At 52.9% G+C, this 14,090-nt stretch overlaps 1 pseudogene; it reads left to right on the top strand.

Moving 5' to 3' along the window:
• Positions 1 to 1,575: 1,575 nt before the first annotated feature.
• LOC125519057 lies at positions 1,576 to 2,386 on the top strand (annotated as a pseudogene).
• Positions 2,387 to 14,090: the final 11,704 nt, after the last annotated feature.

Below are 14,090 nucleotides of genomic sequence, written 5' to 3'. Positions count from 1 at the left end.
TTTTCGTGTGTTGTTTGCTTATTTTGATGAATCTATGGCTAGTAAAATAGTTTATAATCCATAGAGAAGTTGGAATACAGTAGGTATAACACCAATATAAATAAATAATGAGTTCATTACAGTAACTTGAAGTGGTCTTTAGTTTTCTTTCGCTAACGGAGCTCACGAGATTTTCTACTTTAAATTTTGTGTTGTGAAGTTTTCAAGTTTTGGGTAAAGATTTGATGGATTATGGAACAAGAAGTGGCAAGAGCCTAAGCTTGGGGATGACCATGGCACCCCCAAGATAATCTAAGGACACCTAAAAGCCAAAGCTTGGGGATGCCCCGGAAGTCATCCCCTCTTTCGTCTACTTCTATCGGTAACTTTGCTTGGAGCTATATTTTTATTCACCACATGATATGTGTTTTGCTTAGAGCGTCTTTTATGATTTGAGTCTTTGCTTATTAGTTTACCACAATCATCCTTGCTGTACACACCTTTTGAGAGAGCCATACATGATTTGGAATTTGATAGAATACTCTATGCGCTTCACTTATATCTTTTGAGCTTTATAGTTTTGCTCTAGGTATCGAGCGAAGATGACACAGTTGGGAAGCCCCACGCTCCCCTCGGCCCCGTCCTCGGGCGCGGCCGCCTCGCCGGCGCCCCGTCTGCCACTGGCCGCCCCGTTGCCTCCCCCTCCATTCAGGCCGGTCCGCCTCGCTCCTGGGGCCCCGTGGTTCTTCTCCGAGGAGCAGCGGCTGCGTCTGCGGTCTTCTGCGCTGGTTTCGGCTCCGGATCTGAGCCAGCCCCCCCCCCCCCCCCCGGCCTGCGTCTGCTGCCTCCGCGTCGGATCCGGCCGCTGCGGCCATGCCTACGTCTCCCTCCGCTTCGCGGCTGTCGCGTCTGCCCGGGGATCCGGGCGAACTGGTGCCGGATTCGCTGCCCCCCTCCCCGGGCCTTGATAGCGCTCTGGCCCCCTCGGCCTGCATTCAAGGCGCCGAGCGCAATCAAGGCGAGGTGTCCTCGTGTCCACCGGCAGCTGCGGCGACCGGCGCCTTCAATGCGGCCTCTCGCCTCCGCTCAGCCATTATCATCCCGCCCGGCTCTGACCAGGCCGTCTTCGTGCCTCCAGGCTGTCCACGCACGCCGGACGACGTCCCATCCTCGCCTCGGGAGGAGGCCGGATGGACTGCTGCGCGCCGCCCGCGCCGCCCTCAATGGGACGCACCTTCAAGCCGGCCTACTGCATCCCCTGCCCATCCCGCGGCTCTCCACCTCGAGGAGCAGCGTCGGGCGAGCCAGCTCCGCTTCAAAAGGCGCACGGAGGGCCTCTGCTCTCGTTGCCTTGCTCCACAGCACCACCGCTCCGTCGCTTGCAGAGATCCAATCCGCTGCCTGTCCTGCAAGCTCTACGGTCATACCGAGCGCAAGTGCCCGCTGCGCTCCAAGCCAAGGCCTCCCCCACCCAGGCTCCCCCCTTCCACGGCTGCTCGCCCTCGTTTATCGCCAACTTCGCCGGGCGCGAGTTCCTGGGCCGCCATCGTTGCTGCTCCTCCCGCGTCGGCCCTTCCTCCACCACGCCAGCCCGCGATGGCCCGCGCCTCTGCTAGTATTGGGGCGCCGGACGCTCGCCCGGAGGAGGACTCCTGCATCATCCCGTCTTCCTTCGACATGGACCGTGACATGCTCGACTGGGAGCAGACTGCCGCCATCGCCTGGTCAGTCAACTCGCCACGGCGCCTTGAGGCGCTTGACATCGACCGAGCCATCCGGAAGCAGTTCCGTTTGAGCCACGCGGATGTGTCCGTCACTCCGTACCACCCCGTTGAGTTCCTCGTCAAGTTCAATCACAAGGCGCACTGTGACGAGGCCCTCGTTGCGGGGCGGGTGCGCGCCGGCGGTGGCATCGTCCACATCCGCCCCTGGCGGCCGCTGGAGCGGGCGCTTGGCGCGGCTCTCAACTACAGAGTGCGCCTCTGCCTGGAGAACGTGCCGGACTACGCCTGGACCCCGTTCGTCGCCGAACGCATCATCGGCCGGCGTTGCTCCCTCGACCGTCTCGAAGACCACTCCGCGCTCAGGACAAACTCGGAGACGCTCGACCTTTGGGCGTGGACGGCGGACCCAAACCTGATCCCGAAGATCATTTGGCTCACCTTCACCACGAGGCCGTCCGGCGGTCTGCAGGTGTTCGCCAACGAAGCCAGGCCGTCCGGTTGCAAGAGAGGCGCCACCTTCCGCGTGCTGGTCCATCTGGATGCGGTGGAAGACCATGCAAATGCCCCGCTGGACTGCTACGTCACCGACAGCCGCGCCGCCCCGTTCAGCCCGCCTCGGTCGGACCTGGTGTGGAACCGAGGTTCTGTCGACGGCGTTCCCCCTCTGCTCGGGGCGATGCTGACCACGCCTGCTCCCATCATCCCCTCACGGGCCGCTGCGCCTCGCCGCCGTGGCCAGGGGACCGACGACCACCCACGCCAGCTGCACCGGCGCCGCGACGACGGCGACGACTTTGACGATGACTGCCATGGGGGCGGCGGAAGAGATGGGCGCGGGCGCGATGGCCATGCTAGGGAGACCCGCATGGAGGTGCACAGAGAGCGCACTCGTTCCCCCCGTCGCCGGGACGGGGCGGACGGACGACACGGACGACGCCGGGCGGGGTCTCCTGCCGCTGCGGCACCGGTCTCTTTGGCGCCGGGGTTGGGCTCGGGTGCCTTCCGTCAGCTTCGCCCGGCGGCCTCCGACGGCGGGCTGCAGTCTGGAGGACAAGCTCGGGCGCTCTGGGACGAGATGGCTTTGGCGCTCGAGGCGGCACTCGCTCCGCTGCGCTCTGAATTCTCTGCCATGCGTCGTACGCTTGTCGGGCTCGTCGACAAGGCGGAGGTGCTCTTCTCCAAGTTGTGCTCGTCGGCACACGCCGTCAGCCCACCCCCGCAGGCAGTGCATGAAGGCGTTCAGGCAGACAGGGATGACGTTCAGGCAGACAGGGATGCGGTTCTCCCCCTCGTTGTCGGCCTGGCGGGGCTGGCGCTCGACTCGGCTCGGCTCGGCTCGGGCGAGGCCACGAATGAAGCCTGGTCCGTCCCGGCCACGGACATGCCTCAGCATGCCCATCCCATCACCGGGCTGGTTCCCACGACTACCGCGCTTCCTACTGCTTTTGTTGCGCCGCTGTCGTCCCCTACGGTGGACTCCCTGAGCTCGACCGCCTCGCCTCTGGCCTGGAGGTGCATGGACCTGTTCTGCTACCTGATGCTGGCCTGGAGCCCGCGGCTGCTGTCGTGCTACCTGAAGATGGCCTGGAGCCTGTGCATGGAGTTGGCCTAGGGCCCGTGCATGTAAACGTGTTTGTTGATGGCCTGGAGCCCGTGCATGGAGGTGGCCTAGGGCCCGTGCATGTAAGTGTGTTGCCATGTGCTGACTTGGCGCATGAAAACGTGCTGCCACCTGATGACTTGGCGGTTGGGTTGCTCCCTGTTGGGCCTGTGGTGGCTCGCCCGGTTACGTTCAATGGGTCGTCTGCTGCTATTGTTCTGCTGCCCGGCGACGCCCACGCTGAGTTGCTCGCCGATGATCCCGCTGCGCTGGCCGTCGTGGCAACGCCTGAAGACGGACCGCTTCCTCCAGCTACTCTGGACACGTTCCTCGACTCCGTCGCCAACTGCGCCGACGCTCCGCTGCTGCCCACTCCAGCTCCACGCAAGGCCAAGGCTGCTGTAGCGGTTACTCGTCGCAGCGCCCGCCTTGACAAGAAGAAGGCTCTGCTCCCGCCGGGCGCCGGCTCGGACGCGGTCCAAGAGATCATTGCTAGGGTCTGCGGTGTCCTTGATCCATCCGTCGGCTACGACGACAAGGCCAAGCAAGCGTACCTAGACATGTTCGCCACTCCGCTAGCCGCTCCCGTGGTCCAGGCGATTGCGGGGCTTGTTTCACATGCCAAGAACCTCACACAAAAGAAGCTGAAGAAGGGCAAGAAAGCAACCGTGGAGAATCAAGTTGCTGATGTGTAGGGGTCCTAGTAGTTCTAGTGGCCCTTGCGTCCGACGCTCGGCCTGGGAGGTCCTCCGTCCCAAGATGTATCGCCTTCTGCTTTCTGCTTTCCGTTTTAGTCTCTAGATGCTGCGCATCGCCGCGGCTCCAGGTCGCCTATCGTCTCACCCTTGGGGTGCTTCATGTTCATCTGCTATCTTCTACAATATGTGTGTTTGCGTCAACCGTCCATCTACCGGCTACTCGGCTTTGAGAAGCTGCTCCTGCAGTGATCACTCAAAGTTTCCTTAATGGCACAACCTAATGTCAACATCATCTGTTGGAACGTTCGAGGCCTGAACTCGCGTGCCCGCCGGGATGCCGTTCGAGACATCGTCCGAGACTCCCATGCATCCATTGTCTGCCTCCAAGAGACAAAACTCCAGGCCGTTGATGACGCCACCATCCGCGAGATGCTTGGCCCGTGTTTCATCGCAAACTGTTATATCCTCCCGGCCGACGGCACCCGCGGGGGCTTGATTCTGGCCGCGTCGGATCGCTTCTTCACCCTATCCGACTTCCATGCAACTCTGGGCTCCATCTCTGCCACCGTCACCATGCTTAACGAGCACGCTTCATGGACAATCACGGGCGTCTATGGCCCGCAGGGCGAGCAAGACAAGTTGGCCTTCATTGAGGAGCTGAGGACTCTCAAGACCATGGCCAGAAGCGAGTGGCTCCTTCTAGGGGATTTCAACCTCATCACTAAAGCGGCGGATAAGAGCAACACCAACATCAACCGCCGCCTGGTGGGCAAGTTCCGTGGGGCTCTTGATTTCTTGCAGCTAAAGGAGCTTCACCTAGGCGGGCGCCGTTTCACCTGGTCAAATGCGCAGGCCAACCCGGTCCTTACTAAGATTGACCACGTGTTCCACTCTGACGATTGGGACATGCTCTTTCCCAATGCGCACCTTCAGGCTATCACCACAGCTTGCTCGGATCATGCTCCATTATATCTTCAGGGGTGCGTCGACGATTTAAGAAAGCCTTCCTTTAAATTCGAGGAATTCTGGCTTCGTCTCTCGGGCTTCAAGGACACCGTTGCCTTGGCATGGAGCAAACCTGTTCAGGCCCGGGATGCCATCCGCAAGATTCATATCAAGCTCTGTCGGACCACGAAGGCCCTGCGCAAGTGGCAAAAGGAAAAGGTCGGGATGCTTGGCTCCCAGATCACAGTTGCCAAGGAGATCATCTGGCGCCTGGATGTTGCTGAGGAGGGAAGACCGCTCTCGGACTTGGAGGGGGAATTGCGTAAACAACTTAAGGCCTCGTACCTGGGGCTCCTCGCCATTCAGAAAATCAAGCTGAGACAGCGTTCTCGGCTCAACTGGATCCGACTGGGGGATGCCACCACAAAGCTTTTCCATGCTCGAGCGAACGGACGAAGGCGTAAGAACTTCATCCAGACAATCACCACCACCTCGGGGCTAGCAATTACTAGACAGGACAAGGAACGGGCCCTTCTAGACCACTTCCAGGCTAACATCGGCACGCCTGCCCTGCGCACCAAGTCCATTGTCTGGGAGAACATCGGGATGCAGCGCCACGACCTATCGGCTCTGGACGCTCCATTCGACGAGGCGGAGATTAAGGAGGCGGTATTCTCCTTACCTTCGGTCAAGGCCCCGGGCCCTGATGGTTTCATCGGCGCCTTCTTCAAATCATGCTGGGAGATCATCAAAGTGGATGTCGTGGCTGTGGTGATGCAGCTCGCGAACCTGAGAGGCGACTGCGCTGGCCTGATCAATTCTGCCAACATTATTCTGCTCCCGAAAAAAGCCGGCGCATCCTCGATTAGCAACTACCGCCCAATCAGTTTGATACACAGCATATCCAAGATCTTCTCCAAGCTGTTGGCTAACCGACTAGCCCCTCTTCTTCCGTCGCTGGTTTCCAAGTGCCAGAGTGCCTTTGTGCAGAAACGGTGCATCCACGATAATTTCCTACACGTGCAAAACTTGATCAAAGAATTGCACCGCTCTTCAACGCCAGGCCTTTTCCTCAAGCTCGACATCTCCAAGGCTTTCGACTCTGTGGGTTGGGCTTACCTCCTGGAGGTGCTGCAACAGTTGGGATTTGGGCAGCGCTGGCGGGAATGGATCTGCATGACCCTCGCTTCATCTTCCTCTAGGGTGCTGTTAAATGGGGAGCCGGGAACCCCATTCGTACATGGAAAAGGCCTTCGCCAGGGCGACCCGGTGTCACCTATGCTCTTCATTCTGGCCATCGATCCTCTGCAACTTATGTTTCGGGCGGCTTCCCGGGCCGGGACCCTCAAGCCCATCAGGGCGCGGACGGCCTCCTGTAGGGTTTCTCTCTATGCAGACGATGCGGGCATCTTCGCTAACCCGGTCAAAGAAGAGATCGACACCATCGCTAGGATCCTTGCCTGTTTTGGGGATGCATCGGGCCTCGTCACAAACGTCAGCAAGACCGAGGTGTTCCCCATTCGCTGCCAGGACATCGATCTCCCGGCAATCCTCTCAGCATTCCCGGCCAAGCTGGCCTCATTCCCCGGCCGATACCTAGGTCTCCCACTACATACCAGGCGGCTCAGAAGGGTTGACCTCCAACCTCTTCTAGACAAGGCAATGGGCCGGTTGCCGGGCTGGAAGGGGAAGAACCTGGCGCGACCGGGCAGGGTCTCCCTTGCAAAGTCCGTATTGTGCGCCATCGCAAATCATCACCTCACTGCGCTCTCGCTTCCCACTTGGGCAATCCAGAAGCTTAGTAAGATCACTCGTAACTTCATCTGGTGCGGGGAAGACTCGGAAAACGCGTCTGGCGGACATTCTCTGGTCAACTGGAAGACTGTCTGCCGGCCTAAGCCCATGGGGGGCCTGGGAATCACTGACCTCGAGAGATTTGGTCGGGCGCTCCGTCTGCGCTGGCCTTGGCTTATGTGGACTGATCCTAGCCGCCAATGGGTGGGCTCTGCGGTGCCCTGTGATGAGACGGATATGGCGCTCTTCAGGGCTTCTACCACCATCTCCTTGGGCAATGGGAGAAAATCCTTATTCTGGCACGACGACTGGACAGGACGGGGCCCCCTGTCCCGGGCCTTCCCGGAGCTGTACAAAATTGCCACCAGGAAGAGGAGAACTGTGATGAACGAGCTCCAAGAGGAGAACTGGATCAGATCGGTGGCCCGTCTCTCATCGCCTACCCATCTGCAGGAGTTCATTGCCCTCGCATCAGCTATCTCTCAGGTTGAGTTGAACCCGGACCGGGAGGACTCCATCACTTGGCGGTGGACCCCAAATGGCATATACTCTGCTGCGTCGGCCTACGCGGCCCAGTTCTCTGCATCCTATCCCAGGTTTTCCCCAGCCAAGATTTGGGAGGCACACGCTGAGCCAAGATGCAAGTTCTTCGCCTGGCTTGTGCTCCACGGAAAAATCCTCACGGCCGACATGCTAGCCGTTCGTGGCTGGCCGCACGACCCTCGCTGCCCCCTTTGCCTTGGGGCACCGGAGACGGCCACTCATCTCTGTAAGGACTGCCCATTTGCCGCTGCAGTTTGGTCTCACGTCCAGGTGTGGACGGGAGAGGATTCTGGGGCCACGCCCACGTTGCCCCCTTCGATGGGGATTTTGGACTGGTGGGATTCGTTCACCACCAATTTTCCCAAGGACGACAGAAGAAGGCGGAGCGGCCGCTTCCTTTACACCATCTGGAACATCTGGAAGGAGCGAAACCGCCGCATCTTCAATGGAACTCGCCTCACGCGCCTAGAGGTAGCAGCTATTGCCTTCGACGACATCAAGCAAAGGACTTTGGCCTTCGGCCGAGCACAGGTAGCAGCCGGTATCGGTTGATTAGTTTCTACGGGTTTTTGTCCGGTTTCTCTCGGAAAACCGGAACACTCTTGTACATAAACTTTATTCTCCTTCTTATATGAAAAGGCAGTGCTCCTGCCGGTTCCTCAAAAAAAAATAGTTTTGCTCTAGTACTTCACTTATATCTTTTAGAGCACGGTGGTGGATTTGTTTTATAGAAACTATTGATCTCTCATGCTTCACTTAGATTATTTTGATAGTCTTAATAGCATGGTAATTTGCTTAAAATCCTAATATTCTTGGTGTGCAAGATTAATAATAAAACTTTCGTATGAGTGTGTTGAATACTAAGAAAAGTTTGATGCTTGATGATTGTTTTGAGATATGGAGGTAATAATATCAAAGTCATGCTAGTTGAGTAGTTGTGAAATTAAGAAGTACTTGTGTTGAAGTTTGCAAGTCCCGTAGCATGCACGTATGGTAAACGTTATGCAACAAATTTGAAGCATGAGGTGTTATTTGATTGTCTTCCTTATGAGTGGCGGTCGGGGACGAGTGATGGTCTTTTCCTACCAATCTATCCCCCTAGGAGCATGCGCGTAGTGCCGAGATTTTTGATGACTTGTAGATTTTTGCAATAAGTATGTGAGTTCTTTATGACTAATGTTGAGTCCATGATTATACGCACTCTCACCCTTCCATCCTTGCTAGCCTCTTTGGTACCGTGCATTGCCCTTTCTCACATTGAGAGTTGGCGCAAACTTCGCCGGTGCATCCAAACCCTGTGATATGATACGCTCTTTCACACATAAACCTCCTTATATCTTCCTAAAAACATCCACCATACCTACCTATTATGGCATTTCCATAGCCATTCCGAGATATATTGCCATGCAACTTTCCATCATTCTGTTTATCATGACACATTCATCATTGTCATATTGCTTAGCATGATCATGTAGTTGACATAGTATTTGTGACAAAGCCACCGTTCATAATTCTTTCATACATGTCACTCTTGGTTCATTGCATATCCCGGTACACCGCCGGAGGCATTCATATATAGTCATCTTTGTTCTAGTATCGAGTTGTAATCATTGAGTTGTAAATAAATAGAAGTGTGATGATCATCATTATTAGAGCATTATCCCAAGTGAGGTATAAAAAAGGAAAGGCCATAAAAAAAGAGAAGGCCCCCCAAAAAAGAAAGGCCATAAAAAAAGAGAAGTCCCCCAAAAGAAATGAGAGAAAAAGAGAGAAGGGACAATGTTACTATCCTTTTACCACACTTGTGCTTCAAAGTAGCACCATGATCTTCATAGTAGAGAGTCTCTCATATTATCACTTTCATATACTAGTGGGAATTTTTCATTATAGAACTTGGCTTGTATATTCCAACAATGGGCCTCCTCAAGTGCCCTAGGTCTTCGTGAGCAAGCAAGTTGGATGCACACCCACTAGTTTCTTTTGTTGAGCTTTCATACATTTATAGCTCTAGTGCATCCGTTGCATGGAAATCCCTACTCCTTGCATTAACATCAATCGGTGGGCATCTCCATAGCCCACTGATTAGCCTCGTTGATGTGAGACTTTCTCCCTTTTTGTCTTCTCCACATAACCCCCCTCATTATATTCTATTCCACCCATAGTGCTATGTCCATGGCTCGCGCTCATATATTGCGTGAAAGTTTATAGGTTTGAGATTACTAAAGTATGAAACAATTGCTTGGCTCGCCATCGGGGTTGTGCATGATGAGAGCATTCTTGTGTGACGGAAATGAAACATGACAAAACTATATGATTTTGTAGGGATGAACTTTCTTTGGCCATGTTATTTTGAGAAGACATAATTGCTTAGTTAGTATGCTTGAAGTATTATCATTTTTATGTCAATATGAACTTTTGTCTTGAATCTTTCGGATCTGAATATTCATACCACAATTAAGAAGAATTACATTAAAATTATGCCAAGTAGCACTCCGCATCAAAAATTCTATTTTTATCATTTACCTACTAGAGGACGAGTAGGAATTAAGCTTGGAGATGCTTGATACGTCTCCAACGTATCTATAATTTTTGATTGCTCCATGCTATATTATCTACTGTTTTAGACATTATTGGGCTTTATTTTCCACTTTTATATTATTTTTGGGACTAACCTATTAACCGGAGGCCTAGCCCAGAATTGCTGTTTTTTGCCTGTTTTAGGGTTTCGAAGAAAAGGAATATCAAACGGAGTCCAAACGGAATGAAACCTTCGGAAACGTGATTTTCTCATCAGATAAGATCCACGGGACTTGGACCCTTAGTCAAGAAAGCCACGAGGTGGTCACGAGGGCGGAGGGCGCCCCCCCTAGGGCGCGTCCCCTGCCTCGTGGGCCCCTCGAAGCTCCACCGACGTACTTCTTACTCCTATATATATCCACGTACCCCCGAACGATCAGGGACGGAGCCAAAAACCTAATTCCACCGCCGCAACTTTCTGTATCCACGAGATCCCATATTGGGGCCTGTTCCGGAGCTCCGCCGGAGGGGGCATCGATCATGGAGGGCTTCTACATCATCATCCAAGCCCCTCCGATGAAATGTGAGTAGTTTACTTCAGAACTACGGGTCCATAGCTAGTAGCTAGATGGCTTCTTCTCTCTTTTTGGATCTCAATACAATGTTCTCCCCCTCTTCGTGGAGATCTATTCGATGTAATCTTCTTTTTGCGGTGTGTTTGTTCAGACTGATGAATTGTGGTTTATGATCCAGTCGATCTATGAATAATATTTGAATCTTCTCTGAATTCTTTTATGTATGATTGGTTATCTTTGCAAGTCTCTTCGAATTATCAGTTTGGTTTGGCCTACTAGATTGGTTTTTCTTGCCATGGGAGAAGTGCTTAGCTTTGGGGTTCAATCTTGTGGTGTCCTTTCCCAGTGACAGAAGGGGCAGCAAGGCACGTATTGTATTGTTGCCATCGAGGATAACAAGATGGGGTTTTTATCATATTGCATGAAACTATCCCTCTACATCATGTCATCTTGCTTAAGGTGTTACTCTGGTTTTTAACTTAATACTCTAGATGCATGCTGGATAGCGGTCGATGAGTGGAGTAATAGTAGTAGATGCAGAATCGTTTCGGTCTACTTGTCTCGGACGTGATGCCTATATACATGATCATACCTAGATATTCTCATAACTATGCTCAATTCTGTCAATTACTCAATAGTAATTTGTTCACCCACCATAGAATACTTATGCTCTTGAGAGAAGCCACTAGTGAAACCTATGGCCCCCGGGTCTCTTTCTCATCATATCAATCTCCATCACTTTATTATTGCTTTGCCTTTACTTTGCTTTTACTTTTTACTTTGCATCTCTATATCAAAAATACCAAAAATATTATTTATCATCTCTATCAGATCTCACTTTCGTAAGTGACCGTGAAGGGATTGACAACCCCTAAGCGCGTTGGTTGCGTTGAGCTATTGTTTTTGTGTAGGTACGAGGGACTCGAGTGTAGCCTCCTACTGGATTGATACCTTGGTTCTCAAAAACTGAGGGAAATACTTACGCTACTTTGCTGCGTCATCCCTTCCTCTTTGGGGAAATCCAACGCAGTGCTCAAGAGGTAGCACCCCATCGCCTCCGTCTTCATGGGTGAAGCCAGGAGGACTGCACGGTCCATTGACCATCAAAACTTCCACCGTAGGGTCGCTGCTGTCACACTCGGATGCGGTCTCTATGGAGCCAGTCGACAGGTCGAACAGGCCGTAGAGAGTTTCGTCGGGCTCGATTGCCGCGAATTGGGGGGGGGGGGTGGCCGACTGGCGAGCCACTGCATGCCTCAACCACCACTGAAGCCTCGATCGACCGGAACGTTTGCTCCGGCGGGCTACAGGGAGGGAGGTCAGCACAGGAGCCGACCGATACTGAGTCGACGGCTGCCATAGGAGGACGCCACGGACGCACGCGCGAAAGTGTGTTGCCCCGCGGACGGGGAGCGCCTCGATGTCAAGTGGCGCTTCTTGGAGCCAAGCGGAGTCGTCGACGACGAATACGAGCACGCCGAGACGGATCTCGCGGCCCTCGGCCATACCTCCGCCTGAAACCATGTTGATGGGGATTGAAAATATCGCAACTTCTCCAACAAGTCGCTAAGACACCTGCCCCACGGTGGGCGCCAACTGTCGTGGTTCTAAGTCTGACAGTAGAATGGGGGGTAGGGATGTAGAGGCAAGATCCTAACTATGGAGGAGTTGTATACGCGAGTTTTACGAGTTCAGGCCCTTCTCGGAGGAAGTAACAGCCCTACATCTCAGAGCCCGGAGGCGGTCGACTGGATTATATGCGCGTGAGTTATAGGGGGTGCGAACCCTTGTCCCAGAGGAGGGGGTAGCTTATATAGAGTGCGCCAGGACCCCAGCTCCCCTCCGTTACACAGGGTTCAATGTTCATAAAGAGAGAGCGTTACAGGTAACATCTGTAATAAAGTGCTACAAATGGTCGAGTGGTCTTCTTGTACGTCGAGTGGTCTTTTACATGGTCGAGTGGTTGAATAGTCGAGTGACTCAAAGAAGAAGTAGTCTCCGAGTGAATGGTAGGTCGAGTGGATTACACTCGACACCTTTATTGGGTCCACCTTGTTTACTCTTGAACTTCTTTGCTTTTAAGACTAGGACCTTAGGTAGGACGTATAGGTCAGGCCTATTACCCTACCCCAGGTCTATGTCCTCATCAGGATTCCTCCCTTTCCTACTCCTACTAGGAGGGGGAAAGGCAGGGAGAGAAAGAGAAGGAAATGGGGGTGCCGCCCCCCCTTCTCCTAGTCCAATTCGGACAGGGGGAAGGGGCGCGCTGCCTGCCCTAGGCCGGCCCCTCTCTCTTTCCCTTATGGACCAACAAGGCCCATTAGTCCCCGGGGGGTTCCGGTAACCCCTTCGGTACTCCGGTAAAATTCCGATTTCACCCGGAACTATTCCGATGTTCGAATGTAGGCTTCCAATATATCAATCTTTATGTCTCGACCATTTCGAGACTCCTCGTCATGTCCGTGATCACATCCGGGACTCCGAACTACCTTCGGTACATCAAAACATATAAACTCATAAAACCGATCGTCACAGAACTTTAAGCGTGCGGACCCTATGGGTTCGAGAACTATGTAGACATGACCGAGACACATCTCTAGTCAATAACCAATAGCGGAACCTGGATGCTCATATTGGTTCCTACATATTCTACGAAGATCTTTATCGGTCAAACCGCACAACACTATACGTTGTTCTCTTTGTAATCGGTATGTTACTTGTCCGAGATTCGATCGTCGGTATCCAATACCTAGTTCAATCTCGTCACCGGCAAGTCTCTTTACTCGTTCCGTAATACATCATCCCGTAACTAACTCATTAGTTATCATGCTTGCAAGGCTTATAGTGATGTGTATTACCGAGAGGGCCTAGAGATACCTCTCCGACAATCGGAGTGACAAATCCTAATCTTGATCTATGCCAACTCAACAAGTACCATCGGAGACACCTGTAGAGCACCTTTATAATCACCCAGTTATGTTGTGACGTTTGGTAGCACACAAAGTGTTCCTCCGGTATTCAGGAGTTGCATAATCTCATAGTCATAAGAACATGTATAAGTCATGAAGAAAGCAATAGCAGTAAACAAACGATCAAGTGCTAAGCTAACGGAATGGGTCAAGTCAATCACATCATTCTCCTAATGATGTGATCCCATTGATCAAATAACAACTCATGTCTATGGTTAGGAAACTTAACCATCTTTGATCAATGAGCTAGTCAAGTAGAGCCATACTAGTGACACTATGTTTGTCTATGTATTCACCCATGTATTATGTTTCCGATTAATACAATTCTAGCATGAATAATAAACATTTATCATGAAATAAGGAAATAAATAATAACTTTATTATTGCCTCTAGGGCATATTTCCTTCAAGATGTCCCCACGATGACTAAAATCGATCGTGCGCTTGTCTCGGTGGGTTTGGAGTCGGCTTACGCGGACTATCATCTTCACGCGCTATCCACGAGCGTTTCAGATCACGCCCCTCTTCCATTTGTCCACAAGTGCGTTATGTTGCCCTAAACAATGTGTTCGATTTGAGATTTTCTAGACTAAGTTGGAGGGGTTTGAGGACACGGTGAAAGAAGTGTGGGTTTGTGCCAATGCGATTGTGGACTTGCTCAAGAGGCTTGATGCTCTCTTCAGAAACACTGCGGCTGCACTACAAGCCTGGGTCAACGGAGCACTGGGAACATGAAGCTTCTTATGG

This window comes from Triticum urartu, chromosome 7, assembly GCF_003073215.2.
Source record: "Triticum urartu cultivar G1812 chromosome 7, Tu2.1, whole genome shotgun sequence".
NCBI lineage: Eukaryota > Viridiplantae > Streptophyta > Magnoliopsida > Poales > Poaceae > Triticum > Triticum urartu.
This window is presented reverse-complemented; position numbering and strand designations above follow the sequence as displayed.